General features: G+C 39.5%; 1 protein-coding gene across 2 annotated transcripts in view; it reads right to left on the bottom strand.

Moving 5' to 3' along the window:
- Positions 1–13,360, bottom strand: part of Dnmbp (dynamin binding protein) — a 96,305-nt gene extending 82,945 nt beyond the window's left edge. Inside the window, exon 1 of one of the 2 annotated variants that reach the window (XM_076834520.1) lies at positions 13,288–13,360. The gene's annotated coding sequence lies outside the window, so the exon portion shown is untranslated. Of the gene's footprint in view, positions 1–11,507; positions 11,594–13,287 lie in introns of those variants that run through there. The other variant, XM_076834521.1, reaches the window with a different exon arrangement.

Here is a 13,360-nt window from a genome sequence, read left to right on the forward strand (position 1 = left end):
GTAATGTGAGAACAGTGATGTTAAGAGAGGAGGAGGAGGAGGAGGAGGAAGACTGTTATCATCCAGACTGCAACATAAATAATACAGATGAGGCTGAGGCAGCAAGTTCTGGGAGGAGCTAACATCTCAAAAGTTTTTCTGTCTTCTTGAGAGGAAGGGGGAGTAATGTGACTCCTTGTGGTTACTGGCTACCAGGACAAAGCAACTGACATCCCCCTCTACCCTAAGCTCTAAATATGAGCTGTGTATTCACAACATAACCACAAGGATTTGGCAGCAATTCACAAATGAGATCCCTGGATATGGGTCCAAGAAAACCTTTGCCAAATGCCTTCTAGGGATAGAGGAGGGATATGAAATTAATTTATTTAGTCTTCTAAAAAAAAATCCTCTACTTCTAGGAAAAACGTTGGCACTATTGTTAAATCCTTTAAACACATCAACCTAGGATCTCACCACCTCTTCCTGGGGGAACTGCAATAGCTTCCCACTTGCTACCTACCAGTCTCATCTTCCTCTGTCCTGTTTTCCACATGCAACTAGGATTATCTCTGAAAAACCAAAACCTCATATTTCTCTACTGCCTGAAGTTCTTCAAGGGCTCCTTACCCGTCACCTTCAGGAAGTTCTAAAACTCCTCTTCAGACCAAAGCTCATCATAATCTGGACCTGGGCCCCAGATCTGGTCTCATTTCCTGTACCTTCCTCCTAGCACACACCCTAGATTTTAGCCTCACCCCAAACTGGCAGTTCTCTGCAAGCCACGTGTACTTTTGCACCTGCTTGTTCCTTTGCCCGTGGGAAAAACACATTAAAAAAGAGAACTGAGCCAGGCATGGTGGCACACACCTGTAATTCCAATGGCTTGGGAGGCTGAGACCGGAGGATTTTGAGTTCAAAACCAGCCTCAGCAACTTAGCAAGGCTCCAAGCAACTCAGCAAGACCCTGTCTCTAAATAAAATACAAAAAAGGGCTGGGGATGTGGCTCAGTGGTTGACTCCCCAGTACCAAAAAAAAAAAAAAAAAAAAAAAAAAAAGGAGAGAGAGAGAAAGAGAACTGAAACACAACACAGTAACTGTTCTCATTAAACATAAAGCATGACACAGCATTACAAAACACATTACTATAATAGTTATAACCACAGGCTGCTTTTCAGTACACTGTTTCTTAGATATATTGTTGTTACCCATGATCAGGTGTGAATATGAAGTGCTCACTTTTATTGTTCACTAATAATTTCAAGAAAGAACTATCTGTAAACCAGCAAATTGCCTCTGATTGACATTTTTGGTAAATAATAGTTCTATTTTAATTTTTATGCATTTCGAGTCACATTAGAAGAGAATATTGACCAAGCTTGAATCCCACCTAAGGAATATAAGAAGAAAGTGTGAACATACTGGTAAAATTCAACCTGAAGATTTTAATTGAGTTACTGCTAATCAATATTCTTAATCGAAGTTAAAAACTAAGCTTTATGACAAATGTATATAAATAAAGTAAATGTATAATAAATTAATTGAATGTCTTTCCTTTCTATCAAATTTTTAGCCTTGGTTTTTTAACTATTTGGCTTTAAAACCAGATGAAAATTCTGACATTAAGATACTTTATTGTTTCAATCTGTAATTACTAACTAAATCCAAACACAGCTTCACACTTCAGCAATTTTCATTCTTCTTACTTTAATATTGATTCATTGCCCCTGTAAAACCACCACAATTGATTAGCAGGCAAGGGCAACAATGAACAAAAAAATAAATAAATAAATAAAACAAAATTGAGTTTCTTCATATCTACAATGGTCTAGTTATTGTGATTACTGAACAATATCTAGATACTATAGTAAAAACAACAGATACTGAAAATGATGGGTTTGAAAAATATATGTACAAGTGTCATGATCCACAGTCTCATGAGCTGCTCAGGAATTTAAGACTGCAACAGGCACTCATAAAGCCTGGGTCCAATGTAAACTCCCTCTCCTCTTACCTGACCCTCTGGGGATTCTCAGACAGCTCCTGATAAGCAGATCTAAATGTAAGACAAAAATATCCCAGGGAGATTCTGGCACTGAGCCCCAGAAATCCTTAAAGCAACAAGTACTGTCTAAAAAGAAGAAAACCAGAGCACTTGTTTGCAGTTCTCTCCCCTAACTCTCAAAACACCTAGCCAAGAGGGAGTAATAAATTTCTTCCAAGGCATAGTGTGTTTAGATAGAGATGGTCTGCTATAGATAATGTTATTTCCTGACACCTGGGACGTTTTGGAAGATTCCTCAGAAATGACCTTGGGGCCAGATCAAACTATATAGGCCAGTGATTTCTTTCTATTTATGGAAGCCTCAATAACTTGGAACCTCCTGTAAAGACCATCACAGTAAAGGACAAAGTTAACTCACTACAAAGACAACATGAAGTTATGACAAAAACCCTTTTTAAAAATCTAGAACGTGGAAAACTGTAGAACAAATGGCCAATTTCTTCAACAAATAAATTGTAAACAAAAAATTTAAATGTAGAAAGAGGAACTTATAAATTAAAAGCTACTTAAGAAATATATTAACTAAATGCAACACATATATCTTTCTTGGAATCTTATTTTTAAAAGATGAATTATTCAAAAAATGAGACAAATAGGAAATTTTGAACATTGATTAGAATCTTGATTATATTAAGGAACTACTGATATTTTTAGGTAACAATTATGGTGTTGTCATATATAAATAAAAAGGAATCCCATTTTTTTTTAAAGTCAGAACCAAAACAGGTCTACAAAACAGCAAAAGGAATAGGAAAACCAACTCACTTTACAGATTTTTTTGTCTAGTAATGGGGATTGAACCCAGGGGTGCTCTACCTCGGAACCACATCTCCAGCCCTTTTTACTTTTTATTTTGAGACAGTCTCTCTCTAAGTTGCTGAGGCTGACCTTGAACTTTCCATCCTCCTTTCTTGGCCTCCCAAGTTGTTGGGATTTTAAGTGTGGGCCACCTACTTTATAGATCTTGAGAGGTGAATGTATGGATATTGGTTGGATTATTCTATGTTCAACTTTGTAAATCTGAAACACTTCATAACAAAGTCTTTCCATCCCTACACAACTGATATGCTGGTGAGCCAGTCTAGCACCCGTGAGAAAGGACTCATCTCAGCAACCGCCAGGCTGCACACCTGTTACTCACTGTCCTCAGGCACTAGTTCACATTGGACCCACTGTGGGTAAGAGCAGGGACCCTGGAGGCAAAAAGACATGAGTCTGAACAGGGCACAATTCTTACTGAACTGTATATGAGATTTCCCATGTATAAAATGAGGGTTATAAACAGCACCTTCTGGGCTGGGGTTGTGGCTCAGAGGTAGAGCACTCTCCTGTGTATGCATGAGGCAGTGGGCTCGATCCTCAGCATCACATAAAAATAAAAATATTATGTCCACCTATAACTAAAAAATAAATGTTTTTTTTTAAAAATAAAATAAACAGCACCTTCCACATAAAATTATTCTGAAGATTAAATGAGTCAATGCATTTAGTACGGTAACTGGGTGAAATATTAGCTGCACTTATTGTTTGATTGTTGCTGTTGTTGTTATATATTCCTTTCCTTCACTTGAATCCAGACTGTTGGTGAAACCCACTAAAATGGAAAGAAGAGACATTTAAACCAGAATTAATAATATATTTATTCTCTAGGAAAGATAATAGAATGAATCAGACATAACTTTCCTATATTCATTATGAATACACCACCAGTGAAACTCCAAATCATGAACAACCACAGGAATGCGATCCTAATTAGAAGAAGTTATACTCCATGGATGTATAATATGTCGAAATAAACTCTACTGTCATGTATATCTAAAAAGAATTTTTTTAATGGAGAAAAAAATAATATATTTATTCTTTTTGGGGGATACTGGGGATTGAACTCAGGGGCACTCAATCACTTAGCCACATAGAGACAGAGTCTGAGTCATTTAGCATCTTGCTCTTTGCTGAGGCTGGCTTTGAACTCACTATCCTCCTGCTTCAGCCTCCGGAGCCACTGGAATTACAGGTAGCACCACTGAACCTGGCTATATATTTATTCTTATCTTGACTGTTAAAAGAAAGAAAAAGACACCCATTTGATGAGAGTGGAATGAGGGGACATGGAAGTAAATCAGTGCACATAAGTAGATTTGGAGCAGACATGAGTGCCTGATATCATGAGGAAGATTGTGGGTAGCAACAAATAAGTATCAAGCAGGAGAGCAATAAACAAAAGCAAAGCTAGCCCTGAGTCCAGCAATGTTCTCTACAGGATAGACTAGGTCTGTGTCACTGGCCTTGAGGACAGCACTATAATGTATTATTATTATTAATAGCATTCTAGCAGGGCATTGGGGCACATGCCTGTAATCCCAGCTGCTTGGGAGGCTAAGGTAGGAGGACTGAAAGTTCAAAGCCAGCTTCAGCAACTTAGCAAGGCCCTAAGCAACTTAGCAAGACCTCAAAATAAATAATAAAAAAGGAGCTGGGGATATGGCTCAATGGTTAAGCACCCCTGGGTTTTTGATACAAAAAAAAGGGGGGGAAGTATTCTGTATGATGCTAATACAATTTGAGATCTTGCTTTAGAATAAAGTGACTAGGTATATAAAATATACCATTCATCACGACAACTCCACCCCAGGTCTAGAACACTTATTGTTCAGAAGTGAGAGAAAAGGCAAAAAAGTGTCCACATTGCTGGTAATGGGAGGAAAGAATACGCTAGAAAAGGGAGGATGTGGGCTGTGAAGCTGGGGAGTGAAGCACAACTCGGCACATCCATTGCAACTTTTTCTGCTGATGGGGCAGGCTCATTTATCCTAAGAGAATTACTGTGTGAAAACAATGCCGAGTGTGTGCTGGACTCAGAACTCGTGGCTGGAGGTCAGCAGTCAGCACTGACTACTCTCTGGAGGGCCCTACTCCACGGTGCATCTGTCAGCAACACACACACTCACCCTCTGCTTTGGGGAAAGTGCAGGTCCCCAGCAGGGGCTGCTGCACATGTAGCTGTGTCTGGGCTGAAGATTGACCTTGGCTGTGCAAAAGAGGTCAAGGAGGAAATGGGGACTCCCTGGAAGGGAGGCCAAGAGAACTTTCTTTCCTCACCCCTCTCTTGAGTTTTGGGCTCTGGATTCCAAGCTGCCTCTTGACTGACTGATACATTTTATGAATTCATCAGTGAGGCCAGCTATAAGCCAGGAATTGTTGGAGGTACCTGGGATATGACCACAAACACAAGAGATTCTTGCCCTTGAAGAACTCTCTACTAGAGGGACAGGGAAGGCAGAGGACTATGTTTTAGAGTGGCAAGTATTAGGGCAAAATGAACCAAAATAAAACAAAGCATGGTAAACGAAGGGGTGAGAGGGAGGATAGCTGGATGGAGATTGAACCTGCCCACTGATAGGAATGTCAATTTAGGAATTCTGTCACTTCCTGCCATTTATGGCCACTTGGCCTCACCACATACCACAGCAGCAAAGATGATTAGGGAAACAAAATTATTGTGTTGGGGTTTATTTCAGAGTCAAAAGAAAAATCAATTACTATTTTTTTAAAAGATGGAAGCAAGTGTGGTCTAAAGAGAGAAGGTGAAACCAAGGAACTGAACCAAAACAAAAGGATATCAAACCCTTCCTGCTCTTCCTGCCCCACAGGGTAGTCTTTGGTCTGCAGGGATTCGGACTATACTGCTCCACATTGTGATAATGGAGCTGGGCTGTCAGTACACAGTTGCTCCCCCAGGATCCCAAGTTATCCATGAGCTAGCTCATTAGTTATAAGCTAATCCTATCTTTGTAATTGTCCCTCACCCCAATGACCAATCAAAGCAAGATGAACAAAAGTTGATGGGCTAACCCCCCAAAAGGGATGATGCAAAATTGCAGAATGCAATTTTAAATGTACTCCCCTCCTCCATGAACATACCTCCCCCAACCACCCAAAAAAAGACCAGAGAGGGAAGTAAGATTGTTACAGGAATTGGACCCAGAAGGCAGGATTACAGAGTTGTTTTCTATATTTTGTGAACTTTCTACAATGAAGATGTATAATTCTTATAATTAGGGGAAAAAATAGCTGGAAAGAGGGGTTGGGGGGAGGGAGATGACCATGGAAACCAACTTCCCTACACCCTTGCAGTGATCATCACTGAAGACTTTCCTATGGCTCTCACTGAAGAACTACCTCACTATTTCTTGAGATATATTTAGCTAAGATTTACACCTGGATAGAGACTGATCCAGAGTAACAAAACTGTAATTTCACATATCTTATATTTATATTCGTGCTGACAGCTGCAGTTATGATGCTGAACATGGATTGCTCTCTCACTCTTCATACCAGCTATTTAAATTCTGACTCTTAATAGCAGGAGAAAAAGCTGACCGAATCATGAAATAAGCTCATATTAGAATCTTGGGATATTTACCATAAATTGATATATGTAGGGTGCAGAAATATTGAGGACTCTTATTTATCATCTATTTGAAAATACCTCAGTGTAGATTTAGGACTTTGGCTTTGAACCTGACTGGTGCCATCTTATTTCCTGGAGGACAAATCCTGAAAAAGTTTTCAATAAGGCATAACAATCATTTATGATGAAAGCTCTAAGTAAATTAGGAATAGAGGGAAACATCTTAACTTGGTAAAAAGGTTATACTCAAAACCCAAAACAAACAAACAGAAATGGTTAGACTCCTCTTAAATTTGAGATTAAGACAAAGATGCCCCCAGTAACTGTTTTGACATAGTCCTGGAAGTTTTGGATATTCTTTAAGGAAAGAAAAAGAAATATGAGACTTAAGGATAGAGAAGAAGCAACAAAACTATCACTGTGTTCAAAGGCTATTATTAACCACGTGGAAAAACAAACAATCAACAGATAATTTGAATAAGACAGCAAAGCCAGGCTGCACGATACAAGATCAGCTTAGAAGAATCCACACTACATCTCTTCAACTACTAATAACCAACTTGAAAATAAAGTTAAAAAGAAACATGATTCACAACAGTAACAAAAGTAAGTATTCAGAAATTAATTTAACCAAAATAGCCTCCTAGACTTTTATAGGGAAAACTTTAAAGTTCTAATAACAGGTTTAAAAATGAGCTGACAAAGTATTAAGAGATAAAATTTGGTGATGGTCTACAACAACTCAAAGGGGTCAGTGGGAAAAATGTACATAGAAATATAGAAAGGAAGTAATAAAGCAAATATGGCAAAAGGCTAACGTTTGGTGATTCTGGGTAAGGAATACATAGGAGTTCTTTGTACTACTCTTAAAACTTTTCTGTTAGTTTTTAATTATTTCCAAGTTTTAAGAAATGCTAGGGGAAAAAAATCCAAATCACTGGAAAGGCATGTTACATGCCCTTGGATGGAATATGTTACCATCAAAAAGATGTCAAACTTCCCCAAAGTAATTTATAAATTTAACATAATCCCAATAAAATTCCTCAAAAATATAAATTTTTAATAACTTGGTAAACTCACGATAAATTTATATGAAAAAATAAAAGTTGGTCCAGGAAGAGCTAAATAAACTTTAAAATGAATGACCTGTGGTGCCAGTTATTACAACAACCACAAAGTCACTGTAATAAAATCAGAGCAATAAAAAATGGAGTAAGAACTTCAACTAATGGCACCAAAGAGAGGCTAAGACAGACCAGTGGATCCATGAAAATCACATGAGAGGAAGGGGGTACCACACTCAGTGAATGAAAGCATGTTTTTTTGTTTGTTTGTTTTTTTAGATGCTACTGGAACAACTGGTTCAATAAATAGCAGGAATAAATCAGGATTGGATCAGTGTCTAACACCTTATGCAAATGTGGGCTATAGATGCATTAAAATCAAAGGCATGCCCTAGAGATCAAGAAAGGTTTCTTAAACAAAACTTCAAAAGCATAAATCATAAGTAAAAGGATTTTGTTGATTACATCAAAATTAACATTTTTTTCCCTTAGTCTGGGTGTGGTGGCATATGTCTTTAATCCCAGCCACTTTGGAAGCTGAGGCAGAAAGGATTTAAAGTTCAAGGTTGGCCTGGGCACATTAGCAGACCCTGTTTTAAAAAAAGAAAAGAGAAAGAAAGGCTGTGGCAGAATGCTTGTCTAGCATGTGTGAGTCTCTGGGTTCAATCCCAGCCCCACACAAAAGTAAAAGAAAAAAGAACATCATTTTCTTGATCAAGGGATGACAAATGACCAAATGAGAAGATATCTACAAAGTCTATACATGCCAAGGAGCAAATATCTACATTATAAAATCACTTTTGCAAGTAAATAGCAACAACAAAACAACTATCTGCTCCAACACAAAATGCCAAAGATATGAACAAGCAATTTACAGAAGAAGCTATGATATCAAGAGATGTTCAAAACTGTTACTAATCAAAGAAAAACTAAAGTGACAAGACATCACTTTGTACTTATTTGAAAAAGTGGACAGTTGAACAAAGCAAAAGGTTGGTGGAACATGAAGACATAAGAACCTCACATGCTTCTTGAGGGAGGGACAGAGACTGGTGCAGCCATTTTGGAGATGAATATGGTACCATTTAGTCAAATTCAGTCCATGCAAACCTAAAATCCAGCAGTGCTCTTCTGAATATATGCCCTACAGAAATATTATGTAGCTTTATAAGAGGAAATGTGTGAAGATGTTCTTTGCAGCAATATATGTGGTGTTGGGGAGATGGGTCAACCTAAGTATCCATACATCACTCAGAGTACAGGTAAGAACAACTGTGGTAGATACACAACAGCAGGGAGTGTGATGCAGCACTCAGAAGCAAAGAGTCAGATGCACACATAGCAATAGGCATGATTCCTAAAAGCAGTACTTAGGGGAAAAGAAACAAAATGCACTAAAGCGTTATAAATTAAAATACATAAATATAAAGCAAACACTTCCAGTTTGCAAGATCCTACAGACAAAAAGATACCTGTGAAATGCATTAAAATGAGCACCTATGAGACATGAGGTGAGTGGGAATGGGGCAGAGGAATTTAAAAACAAGAAATCATTTAGACCCTTTGTGTGTTATAAAAGAAGAATTCAAATGACCTATGATAAACACAAAATTAGAATTGTTTCCTTCCCAAAAGTTCCAAATTTTCCTAACAACAAAAGCTACTCTGGTTGCCAACTCTGTTGATGAGTAACAGCTTTTCATCCCTTTTCAGGCAGGAAGGGAAATTCAGGGATCAGCAGGGTATGAAAGAGATCAGCAGAGAATATTGACAGACCAGTGTTTTGTCTCATGCCCTGACAACTGGACTGAAAAGGACCTGATACCACTTGATTTGGGGTGATTCAGTTCAAGATGGGTTGGTGTCAAGTTTTCAGGTCACTTGAAACCATGTGCTTTTTTAGAACCTCTCCCCACACAATCCTCTTGCCTCCCTGTTGAAATATTGCACAGAAGCTAGAATCTCAAAATCTTGAACTAGAGGGGCTGGGGGACATAGCTCCTGACATGCAGGAAAGTTAAATCCCCAGCACTACTACCAAAACAGAACAAAAAATCTTTAGCTAGAGGGAATCATTCTATGGAAACAAAGGCCCAGAGAAGAATTTTGGTTTAGGGTCACACAGCTAGACAAACTCCATCACTGAGCTACACCTCCAGCTCTCAACCCTTTCAGCTATACTTCACCATCAGCTTCTCTGATCAAACACCTATAAAGGCTTCTCCTTCACTCAAAGTCAAGGCCAAAATCCTTTAATGGCCTACATTGATGCACCTCTCCCCATTCTCACACCCTCTCATCTGTTGTCACTTTCTCCTCATCCACATTCAGCCTGCCTGGCCACCATGAATGATCTTGCCTTTCTGTCCCTCAAGTGTGCCAAACCTGCTATTGCATCAGAGCTGGGAACTTGCTCATCCTTTGCCTCCTGTTCACTCCCTCAACTCCTTGAAGTCTCAGATCAAAAGTCATCTCAGAGCAGGACACAGTGGCAAATGCCTGTAATTCCAGATATGCAGGAGGCGGAGGCAGAAGGATCGCAGGTTTCAGGCCAGCTTAAGCAATTTAGCAAGTCCTCATCTCAAAATAAAAAGAAAAAGGGATAGGGTTATAGCTTTGTCTGTTTTGCTCACAATTGCATCCCTCCACCTATGACAGTGCCCAGCTCATACGGGTACTCAAAGAATATTGTTGACTGAGTCAGGACCCAAATGCATCCCTCAGACTTCAGAGTCCTGCACACCCCATTTGCCCCATTGTGCCATCAATTCTCTGTAGTCACACCTTTTAGTCAGAAGACCAACAAATCCAAAAGTGAAATGACACACTTTAATTATGTCTATTTTTACCTTCCAGGGTTACTCTTTTTAGAATCAAGGATAAAGTACCTAACCAGAAGTTAATGCCTTGGAGTGTTTAACAGCTCTTTCATTATAGAGCTGCTCTGTGATCTGGATTTAGGGCTGCTACTTTAGACCTCTCTGCCTTTCCAGGAAAAAGACTATCTCCTAATTAACTCCTGACCAACAAGACTATATTATCCTATTTTGAAAATTAGTTTATTCAGATATTTCACTAGACAGAATATAATAAACTATCTCATATTAATTGAATTAATGTTGTGAAAAATTTCAGCCATATTCTGAATGAATTTTAAAGATGTTTTAGCAGAAAACCTAGCACAGGAGAAGTTCACTGGCAATATCTTGTTACAATGCATGTTATAGGTAATATATTAACTAACAGAATAATACTCCTAGAAAATAAATCAAGTCTTATACCTGGTAATGGGTACACAAATCTCCATTTGCATTCTATTTTAATATATTTTTTTTAAATCCCCCAAATTTAAGACTAAAGTATCTATAGTTTGAAGTACTGCTTTTCATTTACTTTAGCCCAATACAGACTGATTTGGAAGATTGGGGATCATAATGAACTTGAGGCAGGGTGCAGTGGTGCATACCCATACTCTCAGTGGCTCAGGAAGCTGAGGCAGGAAGATCACAAGTTCAAGGCCAGATTCAGCAATTTAGCAAGGCCCTACATAACTTAGCAAGACTCTGCTTCAAAACAAGAAATAAGAAGGCTGTGGATGTAGCTCAGTGGTAAAGTGCCCTTGAGTTAAATCCTCAGTATCAATCAATCAATAAATAAACAAACTTAATGCTTCACTATGCACCATCGCAAGAGGAGTTTCCTTCTGAGACAGAAGTAACAAGTTGCCTGGCTCTGGAAGCTTCCTATATGGTAGTTTTCAAGCATAGAGTAGATAAAAAATTAACCTAGGTCACTTAACCCTTTTTCAGAAGCAGAGCCTCATAGAGTGTCACTATGTTGTAAGTGAACACCTATGGGCTGAGGTTATAGTTCAGTGGTAGAGTGCTTGCCTAGCAATACCACATAAAAATAAATAAATAAAATAAAGGTATTGTGTCCATCTACAACTAAAAATAATAATAATAATAAAAAAGAATGAGCACCTACTTTTAGATCTTAGGAGATCTTAGATGGTGATTCAAGAATCAAGATTCATCTTGTTCTCTAAGAGAAATAGTGTAAATCCAATCAGTGCTTTTTAAGGAGGTTCTGCATTGCCACATGGATGAACCAGGAATGTGAAGAGGATCTCTTCAGGTAAGAAGTGCACTCAGGAGAATGGAGAGAGAAAAGAGAGATCGGCCCTGCTTTGTGGCTGCAAGACAAATAACTCATACACATTTGAACAGAGTCTACAGAGATTATTATATTTCAGCCAAAAAATACAATATGAATGTTGCAGAAGAGCCATCTTATCACATTTTCTGAGTCAGGATGTTCTTGGCTTATTGCAAAAGTTATGTTACACTGTACAGAACCAGGCCAGATTTAGCTCTTCTCCACAATACACCAAGTACTCCATTACAGTCTCCAAATTCAAATGAATTTAACACTGAAGTATTGGTAATCTGAAAATCACTTTTTACTTACTTTAGCCCCAAACTGATAGAATAATAATGAATTTGAAGATCCACTATGCATCATGCAGAATTTTGAAACTGTTTTTTGTTAAAACTTTTTGTTTTTGTTGCAATGAGTGACATGTGCTACATATTAACATGCAAAATCAGAGAATGTGAAAGGTAGAAGGAGAGCTTAGAGATGCCTTAATTCAATATTTTAGAGAAAAAAATGGGTGCTGAGGTATAAACTTAGTTGCTCATCACATTTACTCTGCAAGAATAATGCAACACAGCACTGATTTTGAGAAATCACATCTGTATGCTGTCAGTACTTCAGATTTACAAAACATACTAATCAGTGCTATTCACCCCTTGCAACTCAGTTATGTAAATGAGTGGACTAAACTATGCTCAAACCCTAAATAATAGAGTTCCATTAACTTGTCACACATCATAGCATCGCTAATTATGAAAAGAAAGTGTTTCAACACAACATGTTCATATTACTGTAAAAGAATTACTATAAAACAGACCTAAAATCAGCAATATTACAGAATAACACGAGTACCAAAAATATTTACCTTTCACTACAGTATAATTGAGACAGTAAAGGATAATGAGATTGTAGTTAAAGTTGGTTTTGGCTTTGATTTTGTTTTTAAAATTTAACTCTACACGCCATGCATTCTTCACAGTTGCTAATTTGCACCAGACCCTGGCTGTCTGGTAACTCCAATATCCCTTTATTCAAGTGACAGCATCTCTGACACATGGATTCTTGGCGGACATCAGTACCTGCAGCAGCAACACAAGTGTCCGTGGGGTACCTGCAACACTCCACCATGTAACCAAAGCTGCATCTCCAGCTAAACAGGTCCTACTCTTGCTTGGGAAACTAACCATCCTATCCCCCGACACAGAATCACGGACTCCCAGACCCACGGGCAGCGTGGCTTGGCGCATTTGTAAAAGCAAGGGGCTGGGCTAATGCCGAACTCTTTCCAGCTCTCCGATTCCGCCCCAGTGCCGAGTGGCAAGGCGGAGCAGTGGAAAGAGCCCCGGGCTTGACAACACTTGAAAAGCCCAAGTCCGCGCCCTCTGACTGCTCTCCAGCCCCGGGGGCCCGCGGCGGCCTGGCGGTCCGCTACAGGACCGCCCTGAGCGGGCTCCGGACGCCGAGCGCGGCGTCTCCCGGGGAAGGGGCGGCGCAGGCCCGGCCGCGCGGTGCGTCCCGCAGGACTGCGGTAACCTCTGCCCGCGGCCCTGGACAGCGGCCACGGCCCCTCGTCCGGCCCTGCCAGGCCCCGGCCCGCCCCGGCCCTGACCTGCTCTTCGCCGCCCGGAGGTCCCTCGGCGCGGCTGGCAGTGGCGGCCGCCCGTCCCGGGCCCGCTGTCACC

Source organism: Callospermophilus lateralis, chromosome 15 (genome assembly GCF_048772815.1).
Source record: "Callospermophilus lateralis isolate mCalLat2 chromosome 15, mCalLat2.hap1, whole genome shotgun sequence".
NCBI lineage: Eukaryota > Metazoa > Chordata > Mammalia > Rodentia > Sciuridae > Callospermophilus > Callospermophilus lateralis.